The 27,016-nt window shown below is 41.0% G+C and overlaps 1 protein-coding gene across 3 annotated transcripts in view; it reads right to left on the bottom strand.

Moving 5' to 3' along the window:
• Positions 1 to 10,967, bottom strand: part of TGFBR3 (transforming growth factor beta receptor 3) — a 124,560-nt gene extending 113,593 nt beyond the window's left edge. The window contains exon 1 of one of the 3 annotated variants that reach the window (XM_054211370.1): positions 10,791 to 10,967. The gene's annotated coding sequence lies outside the window, so the exon portion shown is untranslated. Of the gene's footprint in view, positions 1 to 9,980; positions 10,005 to 10,790 lie in introns of those variants that run through there. The other 2 variants (XM_054211368.1, XM_054211369.1) reach the window with 2 other exon arrangements.
• Between the last annotated feature and the right edge of the window lie 16,049 nt (positions 10,968 to 27,016).

Raw genomic sequence — 27,016 nt, 5'->3', positions numbered from 1 at the left:
TATGAAGCTGCTATTATCTGACAGTACCAAAGAGAAACGAATAAGAAAGTAGGTGAGAAAAGTTCATCTGTGGTGCAAAACATGCCAGATTTTGCTTCAGTGTGAAACCTGCTGTCACTAGAAGAACATGTGAAACCTGAAAACTAGGAAAAGTTGAGGCAGCCCACAGAATACAGAGACACTTCCTTTGAAATAAGAAAAAAGCTGTGCAAAGGGATTGGAACCTAAACTATTTATCCAAGAAGTAAACAAAACTGCTAGTCAATTTGAGATTCAAAAGAAATTTCCAAGAGAATCATCTTTTCCTTTGGGGTATATCTGGGTAGCTATTTTTGTAACTGAGGTCACAAAAGGGCATATTAAAAGTATAACCATCAAATCCTAATGAGGAAGAGAAGATGACATGAGAGCTTTGGGTTTACTAAACATACTGTTTTCAGGCCAGTGCTTTATACTACTACAGGCTGCAAGAAAGGCTGGCAAAAGAGAGTGTCTGCAGCCAGAGCCATTGCACACTAAGAGGCACGGCCTGCTGGGGTCATTTTCACTGACGTTTGTTGTCATAAAGGCCACTAGTCCTGATAAAAGTGAAGGTCTAAAAAGCACAAAAGAGCCTGTTTTGTTGAGAAGTATAATTCTGCAGATGCAATCAGGAAGGAGCACTACTGGGAACATCAGGAAGGATCTTACTACTACTCGATTTTATTAGGTTTGAAAGAAGACTTGGGGAGCGGAAGGGGGGAAAACACATTTTGAAGTACACAAGGATAAGAAGAGGAGGAAGGTACAAGGTTTTAATTTGGTTTAAAGTAGGAGCCTCTAATGTCCATGAGAATTTTAATGCATAAAGCTTAGCTAGAAACCAGTGAAAAATAGGAGGCTTTTGGAGGACACTGGGACGCGCCGACCAGCCTGTGAGCATGGCCAGCCACAGAAGGACAGATCTCATTGCTACTCCAAGCTAGATGACAACAAACGCTCAACTCGATGGTATTTAAAAAAATCTGACTTTGTTAGAGGCAGCAGCAGTAAGCACAAAACACAGATCACTTCAGTACACTACTGAAGCTTTCATTAACTGAAATGTTTCTTCTTTGTAAAAATCTGCTACTTGTCTTCCTCAGAATCCCAGTCTTTTGTGGATTTTTTTAAAGCTATCCTTTGAATTAAGTATCACCTTTAATACTACAACATGACCACAGAATTCAGAAGTTAGAAGCATGCTGCTTACTTTTAAAAAAAACCACCTTTACCCTAAGGATTTCCCAGCCCTCGCTGACAGGAGCTCCCATGACAGAAGTCTCTGTGGTCTATGGATGACTTGTTCCTGAGACATCAGCATTCTGCGCTGTTCTGTCACCAGCAGAAAGGCATCCATCCCCACGCCTGCTTACTGCTCTCCCAAAAGGGGACAGGACTCTGCTTTAAAGTCCTTGAAGTAAAATGAAAATGACTGAATATAAGCCCTAGCATTGAGCTCTGTCTTCAGAACACCTTTGAGTACCTTTCTACTCACTGTACCTCTAGCAAAATACCTATTATATATTACTCTTCTTGAGATCAGTGGTCTCCTAAGCTTGAATTTTTACCCACTTTTCTTCTCCTGGCAAATTTATTTTTGCCTACTTTTTCAAAGCTGCTCTACACAGTCCAACCTAGCAATATACATGCCTGCAGGTGGCCACAGCCACGGGGGTGTCTCTGTTTCCCATTAAAGGCTTCTACAGCACAGGACTTTGCCACATTTACTGCTGAATTGAGTTCTTATTGCTTTATTTTCCTCTTTTATTTCTGTTTCCTTAAGCCTTTTCCCCAATACTCACCATCTGTTTCTTTAATCACCACCTACCTTTCCCATACAAGTTCTTCCCTTGCCTTAACTCTATCCTCCTCGTTGTCTAACCTTTTCCTTTACTGCCTGAAGAATAACTTCCACTTCCTCTCCTCCTTATCGACATGGATGCTGGTAATTCCCTCCTCTTTCCATGCATGGTGCCAGAGGTTGCGCAGCTCTCTACAACACTAACAAACACTTCTCTACCAAAGCGAGCCAGAAATCATCTTCCTCTAAGTCACATTACAAGTCCCACCAAAGTGAATGGGGACACTTGAGCGAAGCCAGCAGGATCTGTCCCTTTGTGTTGTTTTGCCATAGCAACGTGAACTCAAGTTTCTAGGCCATCCAAGAAGGCCTTCACAGCCAAAGCTTTTTCACTTTTTGTTTGTTTGTTTTACGCATGGCAACCATTTAACTTATTTAACCAGTTTTCCTCCTATTCGTTGGTTCCCTATGCGAATGCAATGAATACATGCATCCCATGCATAAGAAAAAAAGGCACTCATTTGTCATCCAGTATATCCAAGCTCAGTAAGAAAAAAAATCACAAATGGTTAACTACATGAGCAGTTCTATAAACTTAGGAATAGAACAGTTTTCGAGAGAGTTTGTTTATAACCCTAGCCCTATTAAATATGTATTTTGCAGATTTCTTTTTTATTAGATGACATTTATCCTCTGTCAATTCTGCGTGATTTGCACACATACAGGTCAGAAAGCTGACTAATAGGGTTAGCAAATATTAATGTGGGGTTGAAAATTTGTATGGATTTTTTTTAATGCCTGTGTCTAAGGCATATACATGAAGTTCCACCATTCAGAACTCGAAACAGTAACTTATTCATAAACTATTAAGGGGACAGACTCTGTTTTAGAAACAACAAAGTGGTTTCGTTTTCAGGGAATATATGAATAGTAATAAAACTAAAAATCTTGACATATCAAAAGCCCAGGGAAAAAGTAACTCTGATGTCCTGCAGTTCACATGCTGCTGTGCTTGTAATGGGACATTTCAACAAGTCACAGTTAAAGGCTATGGGAACTGGACAAGTGCCAAGGGAAGATGTTTCATGCCATTTAGCAATTGTGCCCCTCTATTCCATGCGACTTTTGTTTTACATTTTGTTTATTTATTTTCTTATTAACGTATTACAATGTAGCCTGCCAAATTACAGGAAGCCACAAAATATACACAAGTGAGTCCATAAGAGATGTGAAACCATTCCACCTTTTTAATAACGGTTTACTGCGGTTGGTTTTGTTACCTGGTACCTATTTTGCCAACAGCTGGCATGAAGCTCCGGTTTGGATGAGGGTATCTATTCCCAGTATCATTTCATAACCAACATTCCCTTAAGCTTCCCAACACTTTTTTAAATCACCTGACTTGAACTGCTGTGAGTTTAGATCAGAAAAATAAAGTCAAGACACCAGACACTGTGGAAGTTTCAGCTGAATAATCATTGCGCAATATAGCACAAAAGCAAGAGACAGTTTACAAAAACACGATAAAATTCATTCTGTTGTATGTTCCCAGGACTTCCCTTCCCCCAAACACAAGGAGGTATGCAGCTGAATCTTTACGGGCTACGGGGCAAGGTTTTGCTTACCAAGCGTAAACAAGAGAATAGCCTTGTACAGGATCAGGATGTAGGAGGGTTTCAATAGGTGGACGGGAAGGAAGTGCATTCAGGAGTCTTTTAGTGGAAAGAGTACACAAGACTCTTCCACAAGAAGGGGACTGGAACAGATTCCTTTTTGACAACAGCAGAAATTCCTAGAGGTTACCAAATCTCTACAAAAAGGAGTGCACGTGGCACTGAAGACAGAGTTTAACAGGACCAACACCCTGCCTGTAACTTCAGTACCGAATCAGAACTTTTCTACTTTAACATAGAACCCTCGGGGACACCCTACATGAGAGCATCTCTAAAGGCAGTGGAGGAAACACGGTGTTGGGATGCTGTACAGTTCTTATGCTATAATGGCTCAAGCAATCTGCAGTCCAGTACCAGCTTCAGCCACATATTTTCTGTGCAACTCGCAGTTACTCTATTCTTTCACAAGCAAGAGAGTCATAACAGCACCTCAACACGGCCACAGCAGCCCCCCCATAAGATCTACCTAGAAGGACAACACTACTTTCAGCAGTTCTGCTTCCGTCTTCTAGTTGGAAGATGGATGAAAAAAATCTCACTGTTCTTACCAGGGAATACCAGTGGCACAATTATATGCCATCTTCCAGATGAACATTCAGGTAGCAGAAGAAGGAAAAAGGCGGAGAGTTCTACAAATGTACAAACATAAAGATTGGGTTAACTTTTTCACAGCAGCCCAAGAAATCTGTGAGTGTCAAATCTACACTTAAATAAAACTCAGATTCCAAACAAACTCAACCAGTAATATCTCAACACAACTAACAGGAACCAGGCTCATATTTCTTAAATAGGACTTGCTGCTTCTGAAAACTTTGCCCTGAAACAAAAAGATTTCTAGTGCATAGGAATCTTCAGGCTGAAGATGATCATAAATTCATGAAACAAATCTCTACAGCCTTTCCTCCTCATAGTTAAACTTCTTTGGCCTAATTATTTTTTTTATGGTTTCTAATTGGAAACAGAATAGGTTTCCTGGCACTGGACTATCTTACTCTTCACAAACACAGTAGCAGCCAACAACCTCACACAAATGTCATTTATCTTAAGTTTTACTTGGCTCAGTTTCTAATTGCACACCTAAACTAAACAGATAACAGCTCTAATGTACCTATCAAGACAGATATAACCCTAGGGAAGGCATCTCCTTGTGGAGCGGGAGACACAGCAGGGTGGAAAGTTACCAACAACTCGGCAAGGCCTCTTCCACTCAGGGTAAAAGATTTCAGCAAATTATTCTGTCAATGAATGCTTGACACTGTTATTTTTTCAAGACTAAACTGCAAAACCTTAGAATTGTATCTAGAAATATTCTACCCGAAACCTTCCTACCAGGAAAAAAACTAAATCAATCTCTGTTGGATTTAAAAATCTTGAAATGACCTCTATACATTTAGAAAAGTGTTTTTGAAACCATGGCCTACAAATACACAAAATTCTCTGGGTTAATGGTGAGAAACCCACAAGGAGTAATAATGAAAAGCAAGACTACGGCACTAAGCATAAATTCACTATATAAGGATGCAGTCCTCTTTGGCGAGGGCAGGAGTCGGGGGAGGTGGTCCGCAAATTGAACTGGATTGAAAACCAGCGTTTCCCACTACAGGGGATTTGGATGAGGGGATACAAGTCAGCCCTCCCCACTACCACTGGCCGTAAGATACTACAAGATGTAAATTAACAGGTTAAAATATTAACTACAAGGTACTATAAAGATAAGCGCATGCATTATAAAAACCACGTTTTGGAGAAAATAGAGTTGTATTGAATTTTACTCTCTAAATTAAGGCATACTCTAGAAAGCACGTAGACTAATAGATCATTTCTTCAGGTTGCTAAACAAGAACACAAGATAAACACGTTTATCAAAAGTTAGCTGCTAGCCACTAAATTTTCAGATGCACATCTGTAAGACAGGAAACTTCTCCCACACAAATAGGGAAGACCTTAAAAGTGCTACACAGTTAAAAGAATGAGTCAAAAGGAGCTTCCCTTTGTGTAGGAGTAATCTACCCTCTCCCTAATCGTCTGCCAAATAACCAGTGTAATTTAATTTGTTGGGCAGAGAAACAGTTCAGGTCGAGGCAAAACTTCTTTCATGAAAAAGTTATCATTTATAAGCACTGCGATGAGGATTTGTTTCAATCAAGATACACATCACTGGCATGTTCCACTCAGAATGTGGATATTCTCACGTATAATTTTTACCGTATATAATTTCCTCTCTTTCATTATTTTGTATTAAACGTATACATGAAGACTGTAAAAAGGTAAGTTTGAGGGTAAGTTTAGGAAGATGGAAGGCCACAATAAATCCCTATATTCATATAAATAATTTGTATGCCAGAATGAAATCACCGCACCTCATCACTGGAGTGAACCAAATAACCGATCTACAAGTATTCAGAAACACTGGTCATTTTAAACACTGGAGGGAGGAACTAATCCTTCACATAACACGAGCTGTACATATTGGAGGAGTGACCTCGTCCATTAACATAATAGCCTTAATGAAGAAAAAGCCCATCTTTTCAAATACCACAACAGCTGTTTTGTAAATCAAACCACAATTTTGCTTCACCCAAATAATTGTCAAAGTGTTGGTTTGGTGATAAAATACTACCATAGCTCTCAGTCACACTGTGTCAAATCCTGCAATAGTCTAATAAATTACTTCTATAAATATAAGACAAAAGAGGACATAGCAGTCTTCAATCCACCTCCAGCTTCTTGGCAAAGAAATACACGTATTCAGCAGATCTATACTACACAGTAAGCTCACTGGATGCTTGGGGATTTTTTTATTGTCCCTGACTCGCACAATGAACCTACACTGATTTCCAACAGAAAATGCCTATGCTTACAGAGGAAGTCAGGGTATAAGTGAATTGCCATTCTTTTTCAGAATCGTTAACATTCCCTTATGTACCACAACCCCTATTGCCTTCTCTGCAGAAAAACAACCTATACACATTAGCTCTATAATTAACCTGTTTCAGACCCACGACCTCTAGATAAGCTCTTCTCCTGCAATCTAAATAGGTCTCCTGCAAGGTCACAACTAAACTTATTTAAAAGAGGGGCCTTTTCCAGCTGACTCCTAAAGTCTTAGAACATGTTGCAACAGGAAGAAAAAATTATAAAAAAAAGCTGAACTTGGCCAACTAATGTATTGAAATTAGACAAACTATTGAAGAGAAGTGCTAAATACAATGGAATTAAATTTGATAATGATAAACAGATATAGCTCATTTTAAAGTACTATTCACAGAATGAATATGAAATAATGATTTTCACATTTTCCTCAATAAATTCTTTTACTTCATTATAAATACATCATAAACTAGCATATTTTGCCAGTCATAATTATTTGTAAGGAGTACAATTCAACAATATAACACTTTCAATGCAATATATAAAATGTTCTCTGCTGAACTTGACAAATCTGACTATTTAGATACTCAAGGTCATAAAGGATGTTCTTTTTAAAAAAAAATCTATTTTGCCAGACTGGAAATAAAAGTCCCTCTTTCAGTGATTTCCAGAGATGTGTAAATCTGTTTCATTTTGGCTACCATAGAGTTAATTGTTGCTGCAAGAGAGCAAGAAATGCTGCTCTATTGGATGACTGCCAGCACATAAAAATGCGAATCCACAGTTATGGATAAAGCAATTCCAATTGCACTACTTCTTCACTAGTACGTTTTTTATGGCAAAACATGCTTCTATTCATGAAGCAGCTAGAAACTAGCACACCGCTGTTAATCACCACAAATGTTACTGCTATAGAAGCAGTGCCTATTTATAATACACAAATATTTTGTAGAACTAGATCAAAAGTAATTTGATTGCAGAGATATTGCAATCTGTATCCCACACGGTATTTTCCGAGATCTAAATAAATTGCCCAAGACATGGTAATTCATATCTTAAATGTTAACAGGATATTATTGGAGATATCAAATAAAAGAATTTTAAGACAAATTAGGCAAAATTTTAGCAGTATTTTCAAATAACATTATAACAGAAATCTCACTTTGACTTTACAAACTATGTACTTCAGCATCTCAGAGAACCATACAAGGGAGAAAGTTTTGTGATTCCACAAAAATAATGGACGAGGGTGATCGTCAATGGAATTTCCCATGCATCTTTTTGTACCTTCAGCATCAGGCAACACCAGGTAACGCTCTTACAGAAGAATGCGTGGCCACTGGAATATGTGCATACCAGGTCACTGAAACAATGGGGGAAGAAAATTCATATTCATTTAACACCTCGGTACGTGGTCAGTGCCATTGCAGAACCAGAAGAGCTTACATCGCTTCCTTTAAACCTGATCTAGAACTGTTAATTTCAATTGAACTATATTTTGTCTCCACTCGTTCCAAGACCTAAGGCTGAGAGAATACACAATTGTTATCACTCATAAGTCGCAGACTGGCTAGTCCACGGCAAACGTTCCCAGGCATGTTTTTACCCACCATCAGTGAAAGATCTCTCATATTTACTGCAGGGTAAGAGCCCGTTCCCTGGCTCTTACCAGGGAATAGCTGACATGCTGCAAATTCCCATCTTCACTTAGCGTTCAGCAATCTGTTTGTATACCCATACCTTAAGTATTTGCCATTTGGCTGCATCAGACTTCACAGGCTAGAAAGCAATATGGATCAACGTAAGTAATCCAGATAACCTTCTTGGGCAGCAGCCTTTGCATTCAGCATTCCCAGCACAAAAGACGTAATCAATTGTTACGCCAATACAAATCAAAAAGAAAAATCATAATTGATCCATGCTGGGAGCGTCAGTTGACCTTTACAAAAATAAGCTAGTAATGACTTCTTAAAACCTAAGAGAATATCTAAAAATATTCTCTCTTATGGAAACCCTAAATACTAGGAATAGTTTCTTGTGAGAATACAACTTTTTTGCAACTCAACTTTAGTTCTCAAGATTTCTATAGACAATCATAAACGTGATACAGTAATATTTTTACTGTGAAAATATTTTGTCTACCTCATTATCTAGAACTTTAGGGGATTACTCAAAATATCATTTCTTGGGTTTAATTAATTCATCCCAAACGTCTTCAAAGAGATACTTCACTTAAATAAACCTCTAATGTTTTTTCAAGTTCACTTCTGGCTACGACAGAAATTCCATTCAGAAGAGTGAGAGACGTGCCTCCTAGAGCAAGTAAATTGACATTCATCTTCTAAAGAAATACTATCAAATGTATAGGCCCGAGGTTTTAGCAAATTGCAACTGCAGTAGGAAGAGAGAATTCAGAGATAGAAAGTTTTGTGTTCCCCCTGCTGGTTTAGCAATTAACTTCAAAACGCTGTTCCTAGAGGTAGGCATCAAGATGCTGGGGTATATAAAAGATGGTTTGCATACCAGAGAATAAAAGTTGAAGATTGATTTTTAAAAGGAATCACACCCGTGGAAGGTATCAGTTACATACTCTGACTAGATAAGGCTCTGGACGCACAAAACATGCATCAAAATCAATGACCAAACAAGACCTCCCCAGGGAGGGAAAGCATGCTAGAGGAGAAAAATTTGAAGTGTCACTTTAAACTTCACAAGGTTGGACTATAGCAAACAATTGGGGGAAGCAAGTTTCAGAGTAAAGGACTCTTCACTGAAGGAAGCCAACAACCTGCCCCCCCTCCAACGCCCGTCCCTCCCTTCCTCCCCCAGCCAGCCAGGAACGCTGAGCAGCAGCTGCAGCAGCTGGTGTCAGCCGAGGTCTCCGTCCTAGCGAGAGCTGCTCCATCCCAGCTAGAATTCAAGCCCTGTGAGCCTTCAGGGGTTAAACTGGAGCTCTTCAAATGAATAAGTATCTTCCATTCACATTTTGCTAACACTCTCATTGGACATACTTTGACAGGACACCTGTGCAGTCCTAATTAAAACCCAGCTACCAACTCACATTGTCCCTGGCATTCATGTTAAAAACGCAGACTGTAAGGGAAATAAAGTATTCCCGGCAAGAAGTGATACATGAATAGATTTTGTCTTTGGAAGAAGTAGTATTTACACGTGTAGTTTTAAAGTCTTCTGCGTATGCAACTACAATAGCAACAGGGCTCACTGTAACCCAAACCTAATTGGTCCAACAAACCACCAAAAAGCAGGTGGCTCTCTCACTTTGTGCCTTCTTCCCAGAAGGGGGCCTCATCCAAAAAAAAAAAGTAAATAAATACTTAGCTTGGTATAAACACAGACACAACCAGGTAAATTTCTTTCTTAGAACAAAATCATGGCACTCATTCATCCAAGTCTCTCTCTAATAGGTTACAAACCCTATGAAGAGGGTTCTGTCAAAATTGAACTGTGATGATGATCATGCATTTGAGAAGAAAATAATAAATAATAGCAATTCAGTTATAACAGCTACAGCTTAGTAGAACTGCGATAAGTAGATTTACATCTGGTTACATCCACAGCAAGCGTAACAGGCATAACCACACATGCAGCAATACCTGAAGTCTTTTCTTTTGAAAAAGACAAGAAGTATCATTTCCCATACCATTGACGATAACTTTTAAATTACAAGTGCATCTGAAACCAGGGAAAGTTGAAAAAGTTACTTCATTTACATCTAAGTTTAACGGCCTCTTATTGTTATTGCTAGGAGTGATGTGCTCAGAAGGCTGCAGTGAATTGACTACAATACATCCCCTGCAAAATATGCAACGGTAAATCCCACCGGTCAACAACTCCTCAATGAAATTGTACCAAAGTGACACGATACTGGCCTTTATATTATTCCGACATACACTGAAATTTACACTCTGCTGGTACATTACTAGGTTCCCAGCTGGCCTCATTAAGGGTACCATGACCCCGATACGCACGGTGGGGTTCGTATCTGTGAAGGATTCGCTCGGTGCCAGTAACTTGCCCAGCACGTCCCAGCCAGCCTGACCCAAATGATTTTCGCTGGGACACCTGTAGCTTTCCCTCGCCAGGAGCCCACCCCACGGCTCTCCGCTTAACTCTCCCACGGAGCCCGCATGGTCCGCACCGGCGGCAGCTTCAAGCCCCTCACCGCCCACGCGTGGACGCTGCCCGTCCCAGCCCCTCGCACGTCCCGCACCTCTCAGCCCGGCAGCTCCGCGGAGGCCGGCGACCCCCCCGGGACCCTCCCGCCGCCCGCTGCCGTCCCTGCTCTGCCCCGCGCAGGGTGACATGTCGCGGGACGACCGCCCCGACGGCCGGCGCATCCCCGCGGGGCACCCACCGCCTCAGCCCAGCCCGACGGGGCGGGGGGTCGCGGCCGCCGCACCTACCTGGCAACGGGTCCCTTCACGCCGCGTCCCGGGAGGGGCAGGCGCGCAGCGGGGCGGCTACGCCATGGGCACCGCGGCGCCGGCCGGCCGGGAGGGGACGGGACGGGAGGACAGCCCTCACCGAGGCCGCCCAGTGCCGGCCACTGCTGCCCGGCCGGCTGTGCGCGGGAGGAGGAGGCGCGCCGCCGCCCGGCCCCCAGCCCGCCAGTAACCCCATGGCGCGGCGCACACGGCGGGGCGGAGCGGAGCGGGCGGGGCCGCGCCGCCATTGGGCGCGGGGCGGGGACGCCGCCGTGACTGACGGACGGACGGACGGACGCCTCCGCCCCCCGTGCCCGCCGCCGCCGAGCGCGCCCCCGGCCCACACCTGAGCTCCGGCCCGGCCGGCGAGGCGGGGGGAAGCGGGAATGTCGTCCCGGTAACAAACACGGAGCGGCGGCTCCCCGCGGCAGCCGGGGGGCATGGCGGGGGTCAAACCCCATCTGTGACCCGGGGCACAACGGCGATGGACCCCGCGCAGGGCAGCCCCGGCCAGCGGCACTTGCCCCACGGCCTTCGTCAGCCACAGGTTTACGTTACCCGCGTTAAAACAAAAAAGACGTTGAGCAGCTGGCAGCCCGCGTCAATTAGTTTAGTTTGGGCTTGTGCGTCCCATCGGGTGCCGAGCGTGGGTCCCCATCGGGGACAAGAGATACGGTATGAGGTACGCCCGCAGCCCCCATGCGATGCCGGGGTGCAGCCCCCCCCTCCCCGCGGAGCCCGTGTCCGCTCCTACCGGAGAGCGGGGAGGGGGCGAGGCCGGGGGTCGCCCCCGCGCAGCCAGCCCGGCGCCCTGCCGTCGGGGGCACGCCAGAATCGGCCACCAGCCGACGTCACAATGAGCCCCGCGGGGCGCCACGCGGAGCGAAGGACCGTGCGGGCTGAGCCGTTCTTAGGGACCCGCATCGTGGGGTCCACCCGCAGCCCGGCTCCCCAGTGATTTCCTCCTCCAGCAGGGAAGAGCGGAGAACTGGTTTCTTAAGACTACGAGGTCCGGTTTGTGCCGCTCTACTTCTCATTACCTATTATCTACTTTAAAAGTCATGGGAACTCGGCACTGCTTGCACTTTGCAAACATGAATACAGTAAAACCCCTCTCACAAAACTGAGCCCTAATCCTGTTATTATCCAAATAAGCAAATATTCCTGTATAGGCATGGACACCATGCAGAGATACAGAGAAATGCACTGGAGTTTCAGATTGTTTCAACAAGATTATACTAGTTTAATCGGCTTTCTTACTGGGGGCATGTGTGTGTGTGAATTTTTTTATAGTTCTCTTTGACTTTGTTAACAATCCGGCCGTTTGTCCCTGATTCATCAGTGCTGGGTTCGTACATCTACCCAAAAGGCACTTTAGGAGAGTTCAGACACAATTCAGCCACTCTTCAAATGCCGGTTTGCATCCTAGAACAAGTCACTTAACTTAACTTAGACTTAATTTTGATCTCTGCCGATTTGGAGGAGTCTGACTCACACCGTTCTGCTGCATGTACCATACATCAGGAAACGGTGGGGTCTCAGGAAGTGCTGAGCCCCCCCAAAGACTAGGCCTCAAAACTTCTACATTATCTGTATATGAGACCTCTAGCAAGTGAATCAAAGATTGCTATAATAAGCATTTATTCTACATTAAATATTTCAGTGAACAGGCTTATAAAACCTGCAGAAACAAGAAAGATACAAGTTCAGGCTGCTCATTGGCAGCCTAAACCCACTTACACAACTTTTGATTTATTTTTAGTGTTTGAAAAGTTGTGCATGTTGGAGCATGACATACTCCTCTCCTATCACTCTCAGTCTATATGTAGGATGCAGAATCTTTGCAAGAGAGATGTGGAGGTGGGGGAAGTCCCTTCAACAAAGAAGAAAATTAATATTCTACAGCACTAAATGCAACGTATGTATTTCAATGCATATTGTGTGTCTACTATATTTCCGCTAGCTGAAATTCCAGACCGCTGATTAAAAATGGGATCGAAACTTAAGCAAACCAATTATTTTTATTTTTAATACTCATTTAGGTCCCAATCCCACAAAGATTAAATTAAACAGATTAGGTTCACTCAAATAGGCAGCCATGAGAGCTGTTTCAAGTGTGTGAAGTCAGATGTGTGCACAAGTCTTGGTAGAATCAAATTCTTTGTACACAGGTCTGACTCCAGCTAAATTATTCTCACCCTTTTCACTGATGTTGGTTAAGAACTAATTCTTGACCTTGGAGACAACTCTGTTAGGGACTGAGCATCCTCAATCATAGTACAGAATTTACACTGCTTCCTCTGGTGTCTGAAAAAGTTCAAGACTTTCCAAGACACGCTCAACGTTGATTTTTAGTTATGAACTAATATGTAAATCAGATGAAAGCTAATGTATATGAAGTTCAAGGACTGAAGATGTGAAAAATTGCTTCATGAAGGTACAATTAGGTGCATGGGTTGGCTCGCCCAGGAACATATTAACATACAGTTGTCTCTGGCATTTTTTTTTTAGGTTTGGTTTGTTGGTTTTTTTTACATTTAATGGCAGAATAAACAGAAAACACCTAATTTCTTATTAAAACCAAAGAAAATTCCTGTAATCTTAGCTGTAGTGTTCAATCTTTGCAGCTGTGGAAAACAATTATATACATAATTTACATTTTTACTTACTTTTTAAGTATTTGCTAATCTACTGATTAACTTCTTGTCCAGGGCAGGATTATTTCACTTAGCAGGCATTGGCCCAATCCAGCAATGTACTGTATTATCCTCACTAAGCTGTATGAAAGCTGTGACAGTTCACTTTTGCAAGAGGTTTAGAGGTTTTCACAGTGCTACATAATTAAGCCTAAGTGAATGTCAATTCTTACCTTAAAAACTATGCACCAAGTTAAAACTCTTAACATCACTCGGCAGTTTTAATTTCTTTTTTTTCCTCCTTTCCTTTTTTAAAATTTTTTTTTAGCATCAATTCTGAGTCATTTGCACCAACGCTTTTATTTGCACAGGCCCATGAAATTCAGCAGGGAAACTTCTGTGTTAACAGCTACTCATTGACTACTCACACAAAATTAAGGGCCAGCTTCGGGCACTAACTTCACACGATGGTCATAAAGCTGTAACCTGCACTGAAGAGACACCTGAGTTCACATCACCCAAGCCAGAAGCAGTATCAATCCGTTAAAATGGCATCCAACCTGAACTAACTAATCCTTCCCAGGGACAGGGCTTATTAATTTGGATACAATTTTATATTCATAGAATCACAGAACAGTCTGGGTTGGAAGAGAGCTTTAAAGGTCATCTGGACCAACCTCCCTGCAATGAGCAGGGAAATCCTGAACCAGATCAGGTTGCTCAGAGCCCCATCCAACCTGACCTTGAATGGTTCCAGGGATGGGGCATCTACCACCTCTCTGGGCAACCTGCTCCAGTGTTTCACCACCCTCATGGTAAATATTTTCTTCCTTATATCTAGTCTAAATCTTCCCTCTTTGAGTTTAAAGCCATTACCCCTTGTCCTATCGCAGCAGGCCCTGATAAAAAGTTTGCCCCCATCTTTCCCGTAGGCCCCCTTAAGTATTGAAAGGCCACAGAGGCTCCCCAGAGCCTTCTCTTCTCCAGGCTGAACAATCCCAACTCTCTAAGCCTTTCTTCATATTATTTTAGGTCTTTACAATAATAAGTGGCATACATGTACCAGCCTTCATCAGCCCTAAGCCAAAGGTCTTCACATCACACTCTGTCATAAGGAACAGACAGATCCCATGTTACTCTGGGTTTACAAGAGCCAAACAGCCTTGGCATCAGCTAGGTTCTTGAGTGCCCGACACACTGAGTATCCATCAAGGAGCTCAGCTTAACACATTTACCACTCATTCAACAAGTAACTCCAAGTACGTAATTTTAAGCAGACACTACTGAAAATCATGGAGTGTTATTTATAGTTAACCAATGCTGATTTATTGAACCAAAGCCACAGCATTCAGCTTCTTGTGAAATCAAATTTCACATAAACTGACATTTTTTAATACATTGGAGTTTAACAACAGAATTAGAGTTCACTTGTTATCCAAACCTTACCATACTAAAAACATTTTTGCCTGCGTAATTTCCGCAGTTTCAAGAAACACAAAATCCTCTCTGCCTTCTGTAATGACACTAGACTGGGGCCTTGGGACCAAACATGGAACTAGGGACTACGTGCTGTAGTTGGTATGGCATTGAATATAGTTCCTGCTAATGAACATAGTCTTATGATGAATCCACTGCCACAAGTACAAGTGGGCTTTAAATAGTTGCTGCAGGATGTAGGCATCTGATGATCACTTGCCTATTTATAGCACTATCTAAAAGTACTTCACCCACCAAAAGAAATGGAGGGTACAATAGCTGTACAAAATGTTTATTCTCAAATTGACTTGGAGATTCTAATCCTGAAAGCACAGACTTCCACAAATGAGCAACTCAGTACGAAAATGTTTTCTTGTCATAAAGTATTTCAAATCACAGAAATTATTCTCAGACATTAATAAGGGCTAATTCTCACAAAACTCTCTCTTACTTCACACAGTATCTAGAATCTTTTCAAGGCTAAAAGATTGTCCCAGCCACTATAGCATTAAAAAAAAAAAAAAAATCAAAGATAGGAAGGATCACACTGTTCTAAGAACTATTTGACTGTTTGCTTTTAAATTTATAGATCATGTTCTACATTAAGTAAACACAGGTTCTGTAACCCTGGATCCAGAAAACAGACCAGCAGCCATGCTTTTGAAATGGTAAGCGTTGGCAGTTTTGAAAGTCCAGAAAATAATAAATACCCTAATTCACGAAATTTCAAAAAGAAATGGATGAATAGGCATCCTGCAGGAGTATCTTGTGCATAAGACTGGTTTGGAATTGGGGCCAAGCACAAGGAGTGTGTTCAGATGAGTGCAGTTATTGCCCTGGTCACCCGTTCTGCCCCCCTCTGAGGTAAAATGCCATTACTTAAAATTAACTTTGTGATTTAAGCTGAAATGTTTCACTGTGCAGCTGGAGGCAGGGAAAGGAAAGGTCTAAAAGCCTTAACCATAGGTTGCTGGCTAGGTATGGGTTGTTATGCTGCAGTAACTCCATCGCTAGTTATGTGACTCTACCCCTACAACCTTTAATATGTCAATAAAATTAAGCCATTAAAGGCTTCTTAGGAAATAACTCATTAATACAAACTAATGAGGTAAAATTCTACATTCCTTACTGAATGATCCTGCATTCCTTGAACACCTAAAACTTTTGCCAAAGGTAAGTACGTGTTAGCGTTGAACTGTTAGGCCTGTCTACACTTGAAAGTTACTTTGGATTAAGGCAGAGAATGAATTTCAAGTGCAGCAGCAAATCTGGAATAATTCCAAACACAGACAAGTCACATACAACCCAATCCTAAAAACTATCATAGGTTTTGAACTCAAAACTGATGCTACATATCCAACTCAAATAACACCTTCTTAAAGATTTCAGGTTAAAAAAGGGAAGGAAAAAGACTAAAACCCGTCCAGCATGTCTAACCATCCCCTTGTGCCTCCCATTCTTACCTGCATGCCTTGCACAGGCTCCCCTATACCCAGCACTCCTCTTTTACTGACTCTGATATGCCCCTTACCCTCCTTCCAACATTTTTCTGATAAGATGTTTATAGGCCCTCAACCTAACAAGTGCAAACACAACAGACCACAAGAGGGAGGAAAGAAAGAGAGATTGTATGAGAGACGGGAAAAATCAACAAAAGATCAAACAAGAAAAATGTGAAACTAGCATACCTTCACTGCTCAATCACTTCTTTCTGGCTGGATCCCATTTCTCATATTGCATGTTGTCTGTTTAAAGCCCAATCCAAAATCTAATCAAATAGGCAGAAGTCAATAGGTGACTTTAAACTCTTCAGTTCTGGACAATTCTTTTTGCGTTTGATCATAATACACACAGAGCTTAGTCATATAAAAAATTATTTAATAAATAACATATACACGTGCTTTCAGATTCAAGCCCACATCTTAAACAACTCATATTCACCCTTGTTAATACTTAAAATATGGAATTATACATATGACTACAATTGCACATGTGGTTTGCAGGATCGGGTCCCAAACTGCTGTATTCTGTTTTGAACTTTATACTGCATATGCTTGTGGTTTCAAGACCATATTATGGGTGGAATTCTTTGCAGCCAAGATGTAAATATCACAGGCTAAAATCTTCTCATGTATACAATGGCCTAATTACTTTATTATTTATATAATATCCACAGGGTGCCAAACGTTTTACTGAAAAACATTAAGACAAAGCTGCCGCATAGAGAGTTAACAACTTCAATTAGCTAAGGTAAGTGAAACAAAGGAATGCAAGACAAAGTAACTGAGCATTGAAGTTTAACACACTGTATCAGTTATGTGGCTTGGATGTTTTCTTTTAGTCCTTTTGATCTTCTGTTGATTTGTTTTTCTCTTTTTCATCCTTTCCCAATCTGATTTGATTGCAAGGACACGATCCACTGGGTCATGACACAGAAATGGAAGGAGATTCAAGTACAGCCTGCCTCACAGATTAGGCAGAGCCAGAAATCAAGCAGCTAGATACATAGTCATTATCTTTCATAAAGTAAATTTCATCCAGAACAGTAAAAATGCCTGAAACAAGACTGCTTAAGCTTTATTTCTGCCCCAAAATAAATTGGCTAGATGTTTAGAATCTAGCTATAAATCCCAGAGAAATTAGAAAATTTCATGTCAAGTAACAAAAACACAAAAAACAAAAACAAACCCATAAAAAAAACCCAACCCAGCCAACCAAAACCCAGAAGTTTTAAGTCCTTATTTTATTAAATAAAGTTATCGGTTTGTTATCAGTCTGTTTGCAAAGGGGCTTGAGGATGAGGAGGTCATGAGATGTTTATTAGGTGAAACAGTATGATATTTTTGGAGTCTGATTTAGGCAATCACATTTTAAAGTGATAAAGGAACCATAAAATGAGTTTATCTTTAGTATACAGTTTGTTTCCAAAATTGCTCCCCTGCAAGGAGAAGTCACCCATTTAATCCTACTAGCCCTATGAACTTAAATACCAACCTGTGGCAAAATTTCTGGATTTGGGAATCACCGGAGTAAATGTATTGCCCAGGTTGCAATTTATTTCTTGTTTGAACTCCAAAAGTTCGAGGAAGGAATTCTGCGCTGCTGCTCTGTGCCAGGTTCAGAACTGCTCCTGGAAAACACACTTCTATTTTTGTTTTGTAACATAAATTAGCAATACTACTACAAAAGAAATGTGCAAAAATGCTTAATTTTGTACTTCACTATGTGACTTTCCATTTAGATCTACCTAGCATCATAAATTAATGTAAAAGTTTTTCCTTCACATATACTGTGCAGCGTTAAATATTTCAGAGGACATACTCTTTTGTCTTCGTGTATATGTGTAAGAATTAGAGTCTTTTTACAAGCGTTAGATCTCAACTTCATCCCTCCAAGTGATCTGTAATATGTTACATTCCTTATTTTGCTTTAGACTGCTACTGATTAATGCCTTATGTTGGATATTTGTTTGTTTTTCCCACGTTAGTTAATCGTCCTTGGAGTTGCAGTAACACGTGCCAGGGAATGTGACCTATCAGTCCTAACTGTCCTTCATTGAGTCTGAGTGGAGATGTAAGACAAGTGCATACATATAATGTTTAAATAGTTTACACTTAAATTTGACACATAATTTGCTGCAAGATGACTTTCATGTCACACATAGATTCATAAAATGCCAATTATTTAGTGTAGACGTGTGTGAATTGCTATCAAAATCCATTCTTTCTTGCCATTCACACATTAAAAAAGCCAAATGCAAGTTTCTTTTTCCTTCACATATACACAAAAGATCAAGAGAGGTCTTGAGAAAAGAGAGAGAGGAGGAAAACCAACCCAACCTCCTATCTGTTCCTTTACCAAACCTTGAGAGAAAAGATTGGTCTTTCCAATTCTTGGGCCTCTTGATTGCAGTAGTGAGAACAGGGCTTGTGGAGAAAGACAATCTTTCAACATAGAAGTCCACACAGATAAGTTGAAAGCAGCTGAAAGCACCTTGAAACAAACTGACCAACAACACCAATCATAGCACAGATCCAAAGACAAAAAATATGAAATACCAGTTCACAAGCAGTCCAGAGTATATTCAACTAGCTGTATTTTCATTAATATTCCTCACTAAGGGCCCAAGAACAAGTCTTGGTAATTCTCACAGCTGCTTCTTGTAACCCACCAACATTCTCTGCCTTGCACAATTTAACAAGAATTTTATGTATTTCTGAATTATTTGTTCCACAGAACAAATATGAAAGCGATAATGAGCTGAAGGACATCAGCAAACTAAGTACGTCAGAGCCAGTGCCCCCAATGTTATCAAGGGGAAATTGCTTAAAAGCAGGGGTAACCCAGGCCCTGCTATATCACAGGGCCAAGAACGTTTTGTACAAAGCAGGTTGCTTACACTCACCATGTGTGAGCTGTGCATCTGTTGAACCATCTGAAGTATATCAGGCAGACAACAAAATTCCACACTCAGTGGTGTCAAAAACCATGGAGAAAAAGAAAAAATCAAAAGCAAGTTATACTTTTAGCAGAGAGAGATCATAATTTTATGTATCCAGTAAATTTGCTATTCAGGTCTTTTCAGTTTTGCTGTTGCCTTAAGGATTAATTTTATCTCAAGGACTGGGAGTTCCATCTGCACGAAAATCTTTTTTCTGAAGTATTTATAGGCTGGTATGGTAGGCATCCACCATAGCAATATAGATCTGCAGGAGGTTTCAAAACTCATACTGAAAATTTGATGCTTTTCTGAACTAGCCAAAATGTACCTAAAAAAAGTCAACTTGCATAGGGTGTAAGAAACCAAAATTACTACGAAAGAAGCATTATGGGCTTGCATATTCTTTTTGATACTTCATTTGTTTCATTCAATTGCTCTTGGGGGGGGCAGGGAAAGAAAAAAAACCTACAAACCATTTCTACACAGCATACTCTTTTTAAAACATGGAAGAATAACATTTACCTACTCTAGAAAATATACCAATACATCCAAGCACACACAGACAGACCGGAAAAATCTATAAACCAGAGAGCTCTGTGTTATCTCACAGATAAGGAGAACACATTTTTTCATGTTACTCAGATATCTATATATTTAGACGTCAAGATATTTTGATATCAAGAGGCCACAGAAGAAGAATAGTTAATTACATTGAAAATTGTTCCTAATGCATGAGCCACAAAACTATCACTATGAGGGTGAGAAAGGCCTCATGCTAAAGAACATTGGCTGGCCTCCATCTGTCTCATCCTGTTTCTCCCATGAAATAGACCAACCACTTTGTTAATGAACAGTAATTAATTCCAGAAGGAATAGAAGGTACAGGAACAGATTCGCATAATCTTTTTTTTTTAAAAAAAAGAGCAAGACATGTTAATGATCAGACTGTGGATATCTCTCCATTAACAACTAGCAGAGTACAATAGGAAGGGGTCAACAGAACAAAACAGAATGTGTTGAGGTTCTGATGTCTACACTACACACAGTTTATGGGAGTTATTTCCAACCAATTCCAGTGTGGACTGCACGTCCATTAGTTGTTGGTGCAAGTTAGGTCCTGGGTCACAGTTTAATTTCACCGAGGAGGAATTCTATTTGTGTACTCTGAGACTGCAAACCATCTTACGAACCAAACCCCGATGTGGGAATGACCAGGAGGTTCATTTCCAAAGCCTGCTCCTGTTCCAACATAAAATGCTGAAGCAGGCATATCCCAAATACCTCAAAGGACACGATTTTAGTCTGACTGCTGTATGGGGATCCACATGGGCCAGAGAAACTTACAGACAAGATACTACAGGGCACTGACAGCACTAACACTTGCTGCCTGCCAAATAGATGCATCTGGCGCTATTCTGAGATGTTCACACTCAAAGTGAATTCAAATTCACAAAACATTTTTAGATCTCTGCTTCTAACGGTTGAAATCTATGGCAATGTAGAGAAACAGCTTTTATGTACTGCTCTGCCCTTCTTTATTCCTATTTTGACTCCATGTGGTGTCCAGGCTTTGTACTGTCCCTCTGCTAGGGAGAACTTCACTGACTGTCCATGAAGGGATTGTAGAATCCTTCTCCCCAGTCCTCTTTCTCCTCTCAAACAAAACACAAATGACTCTTACATCACACTTTGAACCTCACACATCCATACATGTATGTGTGAGGCAGGTATTGAACCTCACATATCCATACATGTATGTGCGAGGCAGGTATACCAGAGGAGATACTGTCTTGTGCTTTATTTCTTAAATGCTTTTACTTCTTCAAGGTAAAAATATTGAACCACAGTCCTATTTCATTGTATGGGATGGAATGCAGATCCCTGAAGAGAAAGCAGCTGAATTCTCTGGGTCCAAAGTTTCAGTTTTAGAAATATAAAAGGTAGCAAATTGTCTTTAATGCAGAAGAGATTACAAAGGTAATTTCTTAACAGCTGCAGAATAAATCCCACAGACATTCATGATAAAAGAGAGTTATTTAGCATAGGTATGAGAACACTTACTTTTTTTTGTTTTTTTCCTTAAGGAAAACCAAGAGTAGTTTCTCTGATGCAACATACTTTCTTTCACCTTTTATGCAAAAAAGTGTGATGGCAACAAATGAAACCATCCATCCAGCAGAAAGGCTAAATTAGCATCTGTTAGGTCAAGGTAGCAAAAGACAGACAAAACACCTGACTGGGCTGCTCTCTTTCCTAATTACAAGAAATACAGTTAATGTTAGAGAGTAATTCCTATCCTAAGTAGTAAAAATAAAGCCCATGTTGGGTTTTGCGTATTTGTTGAATTTCTGTGGGTAAAAAAAAAGTTCAAACCAACATATTCAGCAGTTTAGTTGAATTTTCTTGTTCTACATGTAGTTTTTGAAATACAGGTTTGTTGTACTACTCAAAACTTAATCCTTGGTAACTATTAGCATTTTATTAACACCACCTATATGTACATTTTTTACTGTAACCATATACATCTCTCATAGGGGCATAAGTTGGGAAGCATTCTTAGCTCATACTTGTTTTCCCCATGCGGTCACACATGTGGTGAACAGCTGTAGAAGTTGTAAAATTGTCTTTACACATTGCAGATGCTGTTGAACATAATATGCAAACACATTATGTATGAAGCAAGTCTTGAAGCAAAATAATGCGCTGAATTTTGTAAATATTTGGCTTTCTTTAAATAAAGACAAATGTTTCCTGCTTAAATTCTTTCAACAAAATAATAGCCCTTAATTATTCAGAATTGCAGGTTTACCAGTTCTTACCACAAGCAAACCTATTAACCACCTCCATCCACTATGGCAAAGAATCAAATGCTGTCAAAAGCAAATCTGCAAAGCAACTGTTACTATGGTATTGTGACCAGCCCCACTGCAATAAAATATAGAAATGAAAATGTAAATTGTTGCTTAGATATACATTTTTCTCCAGGGTGCTATAAGTAAAAATTGAAAACAGCTGACACTGAGTCATCCTTCTAGATAATAAATATTGCTAATATGAATCTGATGTGTTAAAGGGTGGGGGGAAGCTCCAGAGACTAATGCTCCCCTCGTTAATATTCTACCACCAAACTGAAAGAAAGGTGGGGTGATTTCCCCATCTCTGGTGAAAGCTTAGTTTTCTGAACACAGCTAAATCAATCCCCACAGAGATGTCTTATCTGCAAGGCTCATGAAAAATATCTGACGAGTAAATGGTTAGCATTTGGAATGGACCACACTGCGCGTAGTAACAGTTATTTCATAAGAGATTTCCCATGGTGGATATTCCCAAACCCAACTACGAGGTCTTCACTCCCACACCCACCACAAATGATATTATTTGAATGCTGTGCTATACTATTAATACGCTCAGGACAATTTTAAGTAACAAAGTACATATAGCCAAGCACAGTAAAAGGATACATTATTTCTTGGTTATTATTAAAAAAAAAGAAAGCAGATCCATTTAAATGAGAAACACCTCCCTCTGCTCCCATCTTCCATCTGCCAACAAATACAAATATTGCACATGGGGCTTAACACACACTAGAAAGGAAAGGGTTATACAAGCCCACTGTTAATTTAGCTGTGTAAATGTGAGCAATCTTTTTTTTAGTTCACCCCTTTTTCTGCTTTCTTACAGTCCTTGTAACGTGCTCAAAAGAACAAGCATTATTTTGAAAACTTTCAGAATTATTTGTAATTTTTTAATTATATTTTGATCAACTATATACTGTAGAAACATGCTAGCGCTTTGATTTTAAAGTTAGCACGTATGAAGAGATAAGCAATCAATCGCACATACAAATTGTCTGCACGTCTTTCACACTTACCTACCACACGTTTTCTGCATACACTAAAACTGGTCAGATTAAACTTAAATACTTTTCCTTTGAATTTAAAAAAATAGCAAAAAACAATTTAATCTGATTTATGGATCTGACAAAAGAGCTTACAAAAACTGTCAGCTAATTTGTGGAATTTCACAAAACATTTTCATTATAATATCTAATTACATTGTTCTCTCCCTTTTCTGCATACTACATGTCAAAAAAAAAAAACCAACAAAAAAACCCCAAACCAACTTTTACAAAGACGTTTTACGTTACTACTTTTATTATTAACTTATGTTTGTTCTGCATGCCAGAACAGTGCATGGATTATTCTGGTACTCTGATTTAGGGTATCATCTTACCCACCTTTGCCAGTGAAGTTTTTATGAAACTTTATCCGTAACACACATCTTCGTCAAGCCCCAGTTCAACCAATTACTGATGTGTTTACCAATAAGTCAATAAGTTGGTCCCCTCAGAGTTAATTAAATTGCTTGAGTGTCTCAGTTGTGTTGACTGAAGCCGCAATGAGGTCATCTGCCTGGAGAGATGCAAGTTGGAACCCCTCACTATTTCAGATTACGTGAGTTCAATCTCCTAGTGGTACAAGCAAACAAATACTAGCCAAAGACCAAGACTCAAACAAAGATGAAACGCAGGCCAAAATAAGCAAAGAAAAAAGTACATAATATTTTGTAGGATGGTGGATTTTGTTCCTTGTAGAATACTGCATTACTCAGCTGAGGCCCCAGTCCTGTTAGCTCTGCTTATTGGGAAAATTCACACCTTATTTAACACAAGTTAGAGTGGCTGAATCAGGCCACTTCAGATTAAAGACCCAGTGAACTTTAGCATTTAGACATATGTACACCAGACAATTTGCTCTCCCAAAAGTTAGGGCTTTTTTTCTATTATCGCAGTAATTGTCATGTAGTTAAGCCATTGTTGATACATAGGAGAGAGGTCGGATTTCTACCATAAGGATTATCTGCATAGCTACTACAAGAGATATCAGAACCAGTTTCTTCAAGCATACAGCGGCTGGTTTTTTTTCCAGCAGAGATCTGGGAGAAGGGAAGGAGGGGAGGGTTGGAGAGATCCTTAGACCAGGAATGTAACTTCCAATAACGACTTACAGATGTGAGAGTAACCTTCTAGGATCTTCCTTTTAGTCCAAAGCTCTTATTTAGAACATATGCAGAATAAAAGTCCCTTGCATAAGACTGTAAACAAATTTCTCAACTAAACTAGTTGTGGCTCAGCCAACGTCAGCCCTGGGGGCAGGGAGGGGCGAAGGGCGTAAAAGAGGCCTAATGTTGTAGTATCACACTCAGTTTTTCTTATGATTTTATCATTACTTTAGAGATGGGATGTCTCTACTATTTAGGTTCCAAATCACTACTACAAAACTATCGGAAAAGCCAATGATAAAGCAAGTAAAACCACACCCAGCATTATAAGAGAGATATTTGAATTTAGACATGCAAGAGAAATGAGAAAAGATTGGAGTTTTCACTTAGAATATATGAAATCCACTGCCAAAAAGAGAATCAAAAAGCATCCAAGTTGGGCAGCTCATATATATCTAGGAGAGTTTATCTAGGGCGTCATCTCAAGGCATGTGGAGGAAAAGAAAGCTATCAGAAGTACTCAACATGGATTCATCAAGGGGAAATCATGTCTGACTAATCTGATAGCCTTCTGTGATAGTATGACAGGATAGATAGATGAGGGGAGGGCAGTAGATGTGGTCTACCTTGACTTAAGCAAGGCGTTCGACACGGTCTCCCACAGCATCCTCATAGGGAAGCTTAGGAAGAGTGGGTTAGATGAATGGACAGTGGGATGGATAGATAACTGGTTGAAAGACAGAGCCCAGAGGGTAGTGATTAGGGGCACAGAGTCTAGTTGGAGGTCAGTGATGAGTGGTGTTCCCCAGGGGTCAGTACTGGGTCCAGTCCTCTTCAATATATTCATCAATGACCTGGATGAGGGGATAGAGTGCACCCTCAGCAAGTTTGCCAATGACACAAAGCTGGGGGGGGTGGCTGACACACCGGAAGGCTTTGCTGCCATACAGAGAGACCTGGACAGGCTGGAGAGTTGGGCAGAGAGGAACCTTATGAAATTCAACAAGGGCAAGTGTAGGGTGCTGCACCTGGGGAGGAATAACCCCATGCACCAGTACAGGTTGGGGCTGACCTGCTGGAGAGCAGCTCAGTGGAAAGAGACCTGGGAGTCCTGGTGGACAACAGGATGACCATGAGGCAGCAATGTGCCCTCGTGGCCAAGAAGGCCAATGGCATCCTGGGGTGCATCAAGAAGAGTGTGGCCAGCAGGTCGAGGGAGGTCATCCTCCCCCTCTCCTCTGCCTTGGTGAGGCCGCACCTGGAGTACTGTGTCCAGTTCTGGGCTCCCCGGTTCAAGAAGGACAGGGAACTGCTGGAGAGGGTACAGCAGAGAGCTACCAAGATGATTAGGGGACTGGAATTTCTCTCTTATGAAGAAAGGCTGAGGGATTTGGGTCTCTTCAGTCTGGAAAGAAGACGGCTGAGGGGGGATCTTATCAACACTTATAAATACTTAAAGGATGGGTGTCAGGAGGATGGGGCCAGGCTCTTTTCAGGGGTGCCCAGTGACAGGACAAGAGGTAATGGGCCCAAACTTGAGCATTGGAAGTTCCACCTAAACATGAGGAGGAACTTCTTTACTTTGAGGGTGGCAGAGCACTGGAACAGGCTGCCCAGAGAGGTGGTGGAGTCTCCAGTCTGGAGACATTCAAAACCTACCTGGACGCGTTTCTGTGCAACCTGCTCTAGGTGACCCTGCTCTGGCAGGGGGGTTGGACTAGATGATCTCCAGAGGTCCCTTCCAACCCTATGATTCTATGTTTAAGTGCACCCAGCTTTCACAGTAAATAGCATAATATATAATTAATCATATTTCAGCAGTAAATACTTCAGTAAATGCTGAATGCTTCATTTACAATAAAACACTTCCAAGGCTTAAATTTCCAATGGTCTCATTCATGGAAGCTGTTTAACAGAAATTATTTGTATAAATTAAAATCAACATTTGATCTTCATACTGGTTCTTATTATCAAACTCTTAACAATGTATCTTTGATGTAAAGCAAGGGCACATTGGAGGTGACATATTTCCTTTACACATGAAAATAAATTGTTTACAGTGTGTGTCACCACAGAAGACATTTGTCACCACATGTACTTCAGGATCAACAAGAGACAGTTTGATTGCATCAATTAGATTTTCATTAGGATGCCAATCAGCATTTTTCCAGCCAAAAGACGCTAGAGTGTGCCTGGAACCATCAGCTGTGTCTGTCACCAAGATTTGCTGAACCGGGAGCAGATAAGGAAAGAAAAGGCACACCTGGAGTCTCACAGACCCCTGCGGTGTAGGTTAGAAGAAGGTGGCCCAATACTTCCTTTCCCCAGTCCTAAGCAGACTATGCCAAGGTGTATCTGCCCTCATCTGGAGTGGCACAGACCTTCTGGCAGCAAGAATTGAAGCTCCTGCTCCTCACCAGCTACATGGGAGCCAGCACAGCCTATGAACCTGAGGTATCTGAGCTACATTTAAGTTTCCAAAACTGCAGTAGTAGTTTTTAATGCTTGGTGCTTCTACAAGCTAGTGCAACATAGGAGGCTGAGCTGTACTCCTCTTACGTGGTACAACCTAGGAAACTGCCCTCTTTGAACATACACAAATTCCTCCTAAAACTTGTAGGTACCAAGGCACTATGAGGACCTCATTCTAC

The sequence above is a fragment of the Rissa tridactyla genome, chromosome 8 (assembly GCF_028500815.1).
Source record: "Rissa tridactyla isolate bRisTri1 chromosome 8, bRisTri1.patW.cur.20221130, whole genome shotgun sequence".
Lineage (NCBI taxonomy): Eukaryota > Metazoa > Chordata > Aves > Charadriiformes > Laridae > Rissa > Rissa tridactyla.
The sequence above is the reverse complement of the archived record's forward strand: the minus strand, read 5'-3'. Positions and strand labels throughout refer to the sequence as shown.